At 50.9% G+C, this 10,031-nt stretch overlaps 1 long non-coding RNA gene across 1 annotated transcript in view; it reads right to left on the bottom strand.

The window, feature by feature from the left end:
* LOC106734434 (uncharacterized) overlaps positions 1-2,653 on the bottom strand; it is a 9,077-nt gene extending 6,424 nt beyond the window's left edge. The window contains exons 1-2 of the long non-coding RNA XR_001370056.1: positions 2,597-2,653; positions 1,843-2,179 (exon numbers count right to left, since the gene is read on the bottom strand). This is a non-coding gene — a long non-coding RNA (uncharacterized LOC106734434). The remainder of the gene's footprint in view (positions 1-1,842; positions 2,180-2,596) is intronic.
* Positions 2,654-10,031: the final 7,378 nt, after the last annotated feature.

The following is a 10,031-nucleotide window of genomic DNA, read 5'->3' as shown; positions in this document are numbered from 1 at the left end:
GCTGGTCCCATAAAATAATTCTTTAAAAAAAAGAATTATTTATTTTATTTATTTTTATCATCTAAAAAAAAATTGCTATAATTGTGGGTGCTCACCAGAGAGAGAGACAGAAAGAGAGGGAAAGCACAGCCTCCAGGTCTGGGACTCAAACTGGGGTCAGCCATGTGGGAGTCCAGCACCTTAACCACCATACCACCTGTTAAGACAGGTTCTCCCTGTGTTGTGACCCCTTGCCTTAGCCTCTCAAGTAGCTGGAGAGGCGTGCATACCATGCCTGCCCTTGCTCCATTTTGACCCCACTTCCAACAGTGTGGGACCCTGTGTTGGTCACAGTTGAGACTTCCTGGAGCTGGGCTGCTCAGTTCCTCTGTCCTTACCGCTCTACTCACCTGCTACGGGATGGGGCAACACCCCTCTCAGTTTCTATCACTCTTCTAAAATTGTTCCTCCATCCCTCTAGTAAATACCTGCTGGCTATTTTGGGATTCTCCTGTTCTCAGGCCCATCAGATACTCCCCCTTACTTCCCTCTGCTTCCCAGTGGGTGGGCACTGAGGGCCAGAAGCCAGGCAAGGGATAGTATTCCAAGAGGAATCCAGGGGGCGTCCAATGATGTTCAGGTGGCTATTGGTGGCTTGTGCTTCCCACTCAGGTTTTGGTGTCCATGGGGACACCTTATCACCTAATTTGGAAACAAATGCTGACTGTGGGTTTTGCTTTTACTCATTTGCCATTTATTTTTGTATGGGAATTTGGAAAGACTTGGAATCCATGCTGACATTATCACCATCTTCCCAGCCAGTTCAGTATCGTCTACGCCAGGTTCCACACTGGCCCACAGGGACAATGAGATGCAACCATAAATGTGTGAGCAGTGCATGAGATCCCTGGCCATCTTACACATCCTGTGAAGCAGCTGCTTCTGCTCTCTGCTCCCCTGAAACCAAGCCTCACCCTTTCACTCAACTCCTGCAGGCTTGACCTCTGGTACTTGTGCCTGGCTCAGAGGATGAAGCATGAGGTAGTTCAGGCCTCAACACTGGCTGCCCTGAGTCTTGAGGATCCTCTGGCCTTGCCCCTGCCTCACTTTGCTTGGGCCCGTTAGGGCATTTCTTCTTAGAGCAGGTTGTAGACAAGAGCAAGGAAAACCTCTACCACCCTTGTCCCTGTAAAAGGGATGGTCGGGGGCGAAGCACCTGCTGTGAGCCTGCCTCGCCATCTGGTGGCCACTCGTTTAATTGCAGTGAGGAGTGGAATGAAGTTTGGACAAGAGAGTGTTTTACTGTCTTCCTTCTTCACCATCAATGAGAGGCAAAAAGGTGGGTTAACCCTTCCTCCTTCACTTAAAAAGTTTGTTTATGTTAAAAAACTGATAATAAAGGGACCATAGAGGTTTTCTTACATGACGCCACTATCTAACAAGCACATCTTTTCATTGTGTTTTTCTTTTCTTTTTTCCTTTCCTTCTCCTCCACCTCCTCCCAGCTCTTACTGCCTGCTCCTCCTTCTCCTGCTTGTTCTTCTTTTCTCTTCTCCTCTTTCTTTTCCTTCAGAGAGGTTTTTGCTATAGGGCATGTGCACTCGCTGGAAAGAGATAGAAAGTGAGAAATCACCCACCCAGGAAGGATGCCGCGACAGAATCCCTTCTCCTCCATTCCCCTCTTGTGATTTTGGGCACACACGCAGACGTGCCCAGCATGAGTTTGAAGCCACTGGGTCCGGGACACGAACCACTGTTAGCTATGTGAGAGTCCAGCGACGTTCCCATTACACCATCCGCTGGTCCCTCCTCCTCCTTTTTTTAACAGAAATAAAAGTGTGTATTTACTCGAAGGGAACTGACCTGGTGTGTTCTTCTCTGCAGGCTCCTGGGAAGGGATCTGGAAACTCCGGATGTTTACACTGGCCGCAAGGGAGAAAGCTCAGATTCTGCAGCCTGAAAGACTTGGCATCAAACCAGCTTCAGCAGCCGCAGCTGGGAGAGGTGGGGCAGTCAACGCACCTCTCTGTTTCTGAGCCTGAGTGGGCTAGGCAGCATAATGCTCCTCTCACCTCTCCTTCCCTGTCCTCATTCCCCGCACCGTGGTTGTATCACCTTACTTGGCAAAGGCACTTCGCGGATGTGATTACGGCTGTGGACCTTGAGGTGCTGAGATTATCCCGGATCATCTGGTGATAATCTAATCACATGAGTCCATAAACGCAGAGACATGAGACATTGCTGACTTTGAAGATGGACGTAGGGGCCATTAGCCAAGAAACATGGGTGGCCTCAAGAAGCTGGAAAAAAACAGGAAATGGGCCCCCTCCCCCCCCAGCTTCCAGAAAAAAAGCAGCCCTGCCAACAGCTGATTTTAGCCTGGTTGGACTTCTGACCCCAGGGCTGCAAAGCAATAAACCTGTGTTGTTTTAACCACTCAGTTGGTGGTAATTTGTTACTGCGGAGATAGGAAACCCTGTAACAGCGACATTCTAGTGCCCCCTCTACAGGCTGGTGGGCAGACTGCAACGCGACCACCATGGCGAGTACTTTGGAAACTGTAAAACATTTTAGAAATGTTTGAAGGCCCCTTCTGGGAAGATACCTCCCCACTTACCCTTTCCGTATTCACAGGCATTTCCGGAGCAGCTGTGTGTGGCAGGCTCAGTGCCCAGCGCAGGCTCACAGCAGTGAGCACAGCCTGCCTGTCATAGGCTTCCCGGTCCGGAGGGCAGTGACCCACTGAGAGGCCACACAGAACGCACATCTGGGAATCATAATTGCCATGTGTGTACTGAAGGGGTTGTGCAGGGAACGGTGAGCGTGAGTGGGGGATGGGATTTGCCAGACCTCAGCCTTTGGGCCTCAGGCTTCGCGCAGGGTCTCCAGGGTTGAGGCTTGTCCTCAAACACCTTCTCCAGGGGGTCTGTCCTGGTTAGGGGCTGGAGTGCCAAGGGCCAGATCCCAGGCTACAAACAGCGTCGCAGGGGCCATCGGGTCGTCAGTGCTGGGCCAAACTCTGGAGCCTCATTGGGGTCCCTGGTGTTAAGGCATCAGATATAGGGACTGGGGCCCCTGTTTGAGGCTGGTGAGTCAGGACTACCTGGATGAGGGCGAGAGAGAAGGAAGGGCTTGGCATGTGCCCCGGACCACTGACCCTTGAGCTTCCATATTTTTCTGGAGTGGTTCCAGGCTGGGCTGGACACCAACCCAATGCTTCAGGAAGTAGAGCTGAGGGTGGGTTCAGGGCCACATGGGTGTACATGATGGGACAGAAGCTGGGACAGTGAGCTGGGACATTGTTCTGGTCTCCCAAAGTCTTCTCTCTGGTGGACACTGGCCAGAGCCCCTCTTGTTACCCCCTGGTCTTTGCGAAGCTGTCTAGTAGCCCCGTCCTAGGCCTCCAGTGTGATGGAAAGAAGCCGGCTCTTTTGGACTCACAGATGCTCCTGAGTTTCAAACACAGGACATCTCTCCTGTGCTCCAACTGGCTGCAATATCTTATCTAGCTTGGGGGGTTTCTGAGACAGGCAGAAGAATGGCAAGGCTGGGTAAATGCAGATCAGAAAATCCCAGTGGACCACAGGTCGGTGAGAAACCAGGGCCAGAGCAGGAGCTCTGCCGCCACCTGGTGGCAGATTTTGGAGCTGCTTCTGGCTCTGGTCCTTGTTCAGTCCTGTCCAGCCCAGCTCAGCCCAGCTCAGTTCTGCTCAACTCCTGACCCAGTGGGCGATCGAGAGTGCCCAGCCAGTGACTTTGGTAGCAAAGGTGGTAAGTCTGACTATAGAGTCCCCTTTCACCCCTCACTATCTTAGCATTGACCAGGCTCACCAGAACTCTGAGAGTCAGGGGCAATTCCAGAGCAAGGGTTGCTGTTGAGAACTGGGCAGCCACACTGCTCCCCACATACACACAGGGCCTGCCATGGGCGGTGTGGGCCTCATGGTCAGTGCTGACGACTTCTGCCTCACACCCGACACTCTAGAAACCTGGAGTGTGGAATTACACCAGCGCTTGGAGCCGGTGGCAGGGCCCGTGCACATCATGAGGTCAGTGGGGAACACGGGGCAGACTGACTCAGGTGTTCGCACGAGGCTCCTTGTAGACCAGGGGACATGCAAACTGGACCACCTTGGGTGGAAATGGAAGCCATTTCTCCCAGGTCCCCCACCCCCATCTCTAGGGACTACACACCTGTGGGTTACAGGGTGTCACTGTGGGGTGCCACCAACCCTGAGGCCAGCCAGCCTGTGCGCTGCAGATTAGTCACCTGGAATCCGGAAGTCAAGAATGCAAGAAGTAGTCCTGTTCGTGGGGGAAATCTGGTGCTGAACCATTTGCAGGTGAGCTTCTGGGTCAAGGTTTGGACGTGGCAGAACTGCTCCCTTGCTGCCATCGATGTGAGTCAGCCCTTGCTACAAGGGCTTGTAAAATAAAATAAAATAAAATAAAAAGAAAAAAGTAGTCCTGCTTATGAAACAAATAACTGAAAAACCATGAAAAACTGCTTACAGGTATTTCCTAAGGAGTTACCAGCTAGTGTAATTGTTTTGGAAAAACTACAACAGAAAGTGGAAAAAAGAACAAAGTCTGTGGAAACGCGGGAAACGTTCTGGCAAATGTGTTTTAGAATCTTAATTTGGCTTCAGTCGGGGTACATGAACTGGTAAATACATTTGTTTATCTATATACTTTTTAGTAATAGAAAGTTATTCTCTCCTTGTCTTTGCCAAAATGATGTTGGCAACTATTTAAGAATATGGAATAGGGCCAGCCGGTGGTGGCTGGATCCCACGTGGCTGACTGTGTGGTCTGAGTCCCTAGTGGCTTTAAAAACACACCAGGTGCATGTACATGTGTGCCCAAAGTCCCAAGAGGAGAATAGAAGAGAAGGGATAACAGTATGGCTAGCCTCCTGGGGCATGATTTCTCACTTTCTCTTTCTCTTTATTTCTCTCCAGTGAGCACATGTGTCCTATAGCAAAAAACTTAAAAAAAAAAAAAAAAGTACAAACACAGAGGACAAGCTGTGGCCTGGTGGTTGAGGTGGCTGGATCCCACATAGCTGACTGCATAGTTTGAGTGCTGGATCCAGCATGAAAAGCATGCCAGGTGCATGTGTGTACATGCCCAAAATTCCAAAGGGAGGGAGAAATGGAGGAGAAGGGATTGTAGCATGACTACTCCCATAAGGGGTGCTTCTTGGTTTTGCCCTCTCTTTCTCTGTCTCTCTCTGGAGAGCACACATGTCCTCTGGCAAATAATAATAATAATTTAAGAATATGGGCACATACCACATGGGGACACTTAGAGACACACACTTTGAGAATGGTGGTTGCAGCACTGTTTGTAGGAATAAAAATTTGGAAACAGTTCAGCCCATAACCTAGTGGTTAAGAGAGTCAGATTTCACTGGGCTGACTGTGCAGTTGAAAGCCTGGCCCCTTGGGTTGTAAAACAAACAAACAAAAAGTTAAGTTTCTCCATCCCCAACAGGATGGAGCAATGGAGAAGGGATTGCAGTGGGACGATGCCCCATCGGGGAGGTACTTTCTCCCTTTCCCTCTTTCTCTGTCTCAGGTGAGAGCGTGTGTCCTCTGTCATCAGCAGGGACAGGGCTGACGTGTAGTGCCTGTGGCAGAGGTCAGGAGTGCCACGGCCTCTTAGTTAAAACGAATGGGTTCTGCGTATTGACATGCAAACATCTGAAAAACAATGTGGAGTTACAAAGCAAGTTGCAGAAACATATATTCAGTATATTATTTATAGATTTGTATATGAGAAGGCTTCAAAAAGTTTGCTGGGGAGGGGCCAGCAGGTGACATGGTGGGTAAGGTGCTGGCTTTCACGTGTCCGACTAGGGTTCGAGTCCCAGACCTGGTGGCTTGCTTTCTTGCTCTCTCTCTCTCTTGCTCATACTCTCGCTTTTTTTTTTTTTTTTGAGAGGTTTTCACTATAGGGCGCGTGCGCTCACTAGACAGACAGAGACAGAGAGACAGAAAGCGAGAAATCACCCCCCAGGGGGGATGGTCGTGCTGCAATCTCTTCTCCTCCATTCTCCTCTCGGGATCTTGGGCCTGCACACACACGCGCCCTGCGTGAGTTTTAAGCCACTGGGTCCGGGACGTGAACCGCGGTCGACTACGTGGGAGGCCAGCAACATAGCCATTACACTAACTGCTGGTTCCCTCACTCTCGCTCTTGTTTTCATTCTGGTGAGTGCACATACCTTATAACAAATTAAAATAACTAAATAAATAAATTTTAAAAAGCTTGTGGGGAATGAAATTAAAATATGATTTTATTTTGGGGTGTAAAAATTTTTTTAATCCTTGCATAGGTTTTTCTTTATATGCATTTCCCATGAACTTTGTGAAGAACCCCTGGTATGTGTGATGACAAATGAAAACATGGATGAGGGCCACACACTGCTTTCATTCGTCAATGAGCAAACAGACGCCTCTTTGCCTGGGCACGTCCTGGTCGTCTTTCAGATCGCAAGTCAACACATCACTTCTTTAGGGAAGAGTTCCCTGGGTCCTGGAACTGGCGTAGGCTCTGATACTGGGTCTGGGAACCCATACCTTCCTGTCATGTCTTGTGTCACTGTTGTGTAGTTAGTGGAGTGATGAATTAACGTCCATCTTCCCCACAATGTTAATTGGGCACGGATTCTGGCTGATGTCTTCACTATGGCTTCCCCAGCACCTCATCCAGCGTCTGACACTTACTGAGTGCCTAGGAAATGAATTTCTTTTTCTTCTTTAAAATGTTGCTTAGAGCAAGCAGGTGGCACAGTGCTTGGGGCACTGGATTCCCACATGGCCACCATGGTTCAAGTCCTGGACCTGGCAGCTTGCTTTCTCACTTTCCCTCTCTTTCTCTCTTTCTCTTTCTCTGTTTCTCTCCGGTGAATGCATGTACCCTATAGCAAATTTAAATAATACTAATAAATAAAATTAAACAATTCTTTAAGAAATTTGTTATAGGGCACATGTGCTTGCTGAAGGGAGACAGACAGAGGGAAAGTGAGACAGCACCCTCCCGGGAGAATGGCCACAGTAATCCCTTCCTCTCCGTTCTCTCAGGATTTGGGGCGCTCATACACATGTTCCTGGCATGATTTTCAAGCTTCCAGGTCCGGAACTTGAACCACATAGCTGGCCATGTGAGATCCAGTCACTTGAACTACCATTCCAGGCTTGGCCTGGAAAGAAATTTCTGGTTTCTGTCTGTTCCCCCTTCTGCTCCCCCCAGCTAGGTTGTAAGTTCCAAGAAACCAGGAGTGGAGTCTGTTTCTCACTGAATTCCCAGAGGCTTGGCTATTAGGAGAGAAGGCTGCAGAGCTAGAATGCTTAAACTCAAATCCTGGTTCTGCCCCAGCTAGCTTTGTGTCCTTGGGCAAGCTTCTTTGCTTTTCTGAACTTGGTGTCTTCGATTGTAGAAAGGATAATGATCCCTTCCTTGGCGTTATTATAAACAAGTGATATATTGTGTGGAAAAACAAAACAAAACAAAAAAGCGTGTGGTATTAGTACCTCAATTCACACTTGTTCAAAGTTTAAATGCCCCTGCTGTGAGAAGCACCAGGGCTGGCTGGGCCATCTCCCATATTACCACCAGGTGGTGCTGTGGCCATTCTCATGGGTGGCGCTCAGCCCGGCGGCTGACAACAAAGCGTCAAAGCGGCTTTCCGCCTCCCTCCGGGCTGGATTCCTGTCTGTGGTCCCCAGGGGCTGTTCCACCCCTGTTCTAACCTCTCAGTGATGGGGATCTCACTGTTTCCAGGCTGGAGCCTCTTGCATACTGATCTGAGAGTCTCTCTCTGCAGGAAGGATGGATCCCAGAGAATTAGGGGGCAGGAGAGGCATGGGGGAGGAAAGTGAGGCGCTCACTCTCAGGTGTGTGCAAGGGCGGTGTCTAGGGCCACCATTGGTGGCCTCATAGGGACCCTTGGGGCCAGGTTGTGACCAGTGCTATCTGTCCCCTCATCTACAATAGTCTGGGCACTTGTCAGGTGCTCTGCTCATGGGGGCATTCGTTTATCTTAAGGACCCTCGCTGGTTAGATTACCAGTATCCTCGTGTTTCAGATAGCAAAATGGACACAGAGACAAATGAGGAGCTTGCAGGTAAAAAATGGCAAAGCTGGATGTGAACCCTGAGAGTCTGACTGTAGACACCACCTCTTTTTTTTTTTTTTTTTTTTTTTTTTTTGAGGTTTTTTTCTGTAGGGCATTTTAGACAGACAGAGAGACAGAAAGCGAGAAATCACCCCCCCGGGGGAATGGCCATGCCACAATCCCTTCTCCTCTATTCTCCTCTTGGGATCTTGGGCACGCACACACACTCGCCCCGCGTGAGTTTAAGCCATCAGGTCCGGGACTCAAACCGTGGTCAACTATGTCGGAGTCTAGCGACATAGCCATTACGCTAACTGCTGGTCCTGAGACACCACCTCTTCACTCTTTTCTTCCACTGCTGTGTCTGTCTGTCTACTCCCCCGCCCCCTGCCACAATCCCTCCATCTGCCAACGTTTATTAGGGTTGTCTGGGGCCCAGAGGGGAGAAAAGTGGGACACACCCCGACCCTAATGGGGTTTTCGACCTGTCATGTTGCAGCCTGGCTGTGCCATGTCCTTGTGCCATGACCTTGGACAAGTCAATTGACCTTGCTGTGCCTCAGCATCTTCATTAGGAAATGGGACTGCTAGCCCTGGCTGTGTGATTTCAGAGTTCAGAGGGTGAAGTGACTCGAACCTGCGGAGCTGCCACCTGGTGCAGGGCAACTGGGGGAAGCCTTCACTGCGGTCATTACTGGTGTCACCATGAAGTCTCCCCCCATCCCTGCAAGGAGTCAGGAGTTGTGGCCACCATGTGGAAGAGTGAGAATCCGCCACCCCAGGCTTGAACCTGGGCATTGGCAACAAGAGTGTCTGGGACAAGCCTCTTCCTCCTTCCTGGTTTATGGAACGACAAATCCCAGCCTCGTGGTGTCTCTGTGGTTGTTATATAAGATGACAAGCGCTTGGCACATAATAGGTCCTTTTGTAAAGTTTCATTTCCTATCCTCAAGAGGAATCAGCCAGCCACATAGACCCAGGGGTCAGCACAGCTGGGGTTTTTGGCATTTTCCCTTCTCCCAGGGTCGGCCAGGCCTTGTGTGACAGGCCATGGGCTTCTGTTATTTTCTTTTGCTTCCTTTCCTTGCTCCTGTTTGAATTTTGTTCCTTGAGAAGGGGGACATAGGGTGGGCTGCATTTCATAGCTGCCGCGGATGGTACTCCCAGCTGGGTTTCTTGGTGCCCAGCAGGAGCTCTCTCTTGGCCTCTCCCTACCAGGGCAGTCGGAGGGTCAGTCGGAGGAGCCAATCTGAGGCTGTGATGGCTGGGAGGCCCTGTTTGGGCTAGGAGTGTCCTGGCTTCCCCCTCCCTCACCTTCCCACGCTGTTCGGGCTGCATTTCATAGCTGCCGCGGATGGTACTCCCAGCTGGGTTTCTTGGTGCCCAGCAGGAGCTCTCTCTTGGCCTCTCCCTACCAGGGCAGTCGGAGGGTCAGTCGGAGGAGCCAATCTGAGGCTGTGATGGCTGGGAGGCCCTGTTTGGGCTAGGAGTGTCCTGGCTTCCCTCTCCCTCACCTTCCCACGCTGTTCCGTTTGCCTCTGTCAGCTCCTGCCTGGATCCCAGAGAGGTGGCAGAGCCGGGACTGGAGGAGGTGAGCAGTGTGGTCACCCAGGGACCAGAGCTGGGACAGCTGGGCCGTGAGGAGGGGCTTGGACCCCTAGGTCTGCCTTGTACTTCCTGCTCCCAAGGGTCATGGGGTGGGAAGCCTCCTCCTGGTTGGGTGTTTCCACATTCCTCATCCCTGACCCTGTGGCCATAGCTGCCCTTCCACTTCAGACAAGAAACCGAGCCACAGCCATAGCTGGGGAGGTGACTGACCCAAGCTCCTGCAGCAAGGCCGTGGCAGAGTCCACTGGGGATTCTCGCCAGCTCTGTCTGTCCCCTTGCCCTCCACATCTCCCCTCCCCCTTCCCTTCACCCCTCCTCCAGC

The sequence above is a fragment of the Tupaia chinensis genome, unplaced genomic scaffold (genome assembly GCF_000334495.1).
Source record: "Tupaia chinensis unplaced genomic scaffold, TupChi_1.0 Scaffold000115_1, whole genome shotgun sequence".
NCBI classification, from domain to species: Eukaryota; Metazoa; Chordata; class Mammalia; order Scandentia; family Tupaiidae; genus Tupaia; species Tupaia belangeri.
This window is presented reverse-complemented; position numbering and strand designations above follow the sequence as displayed.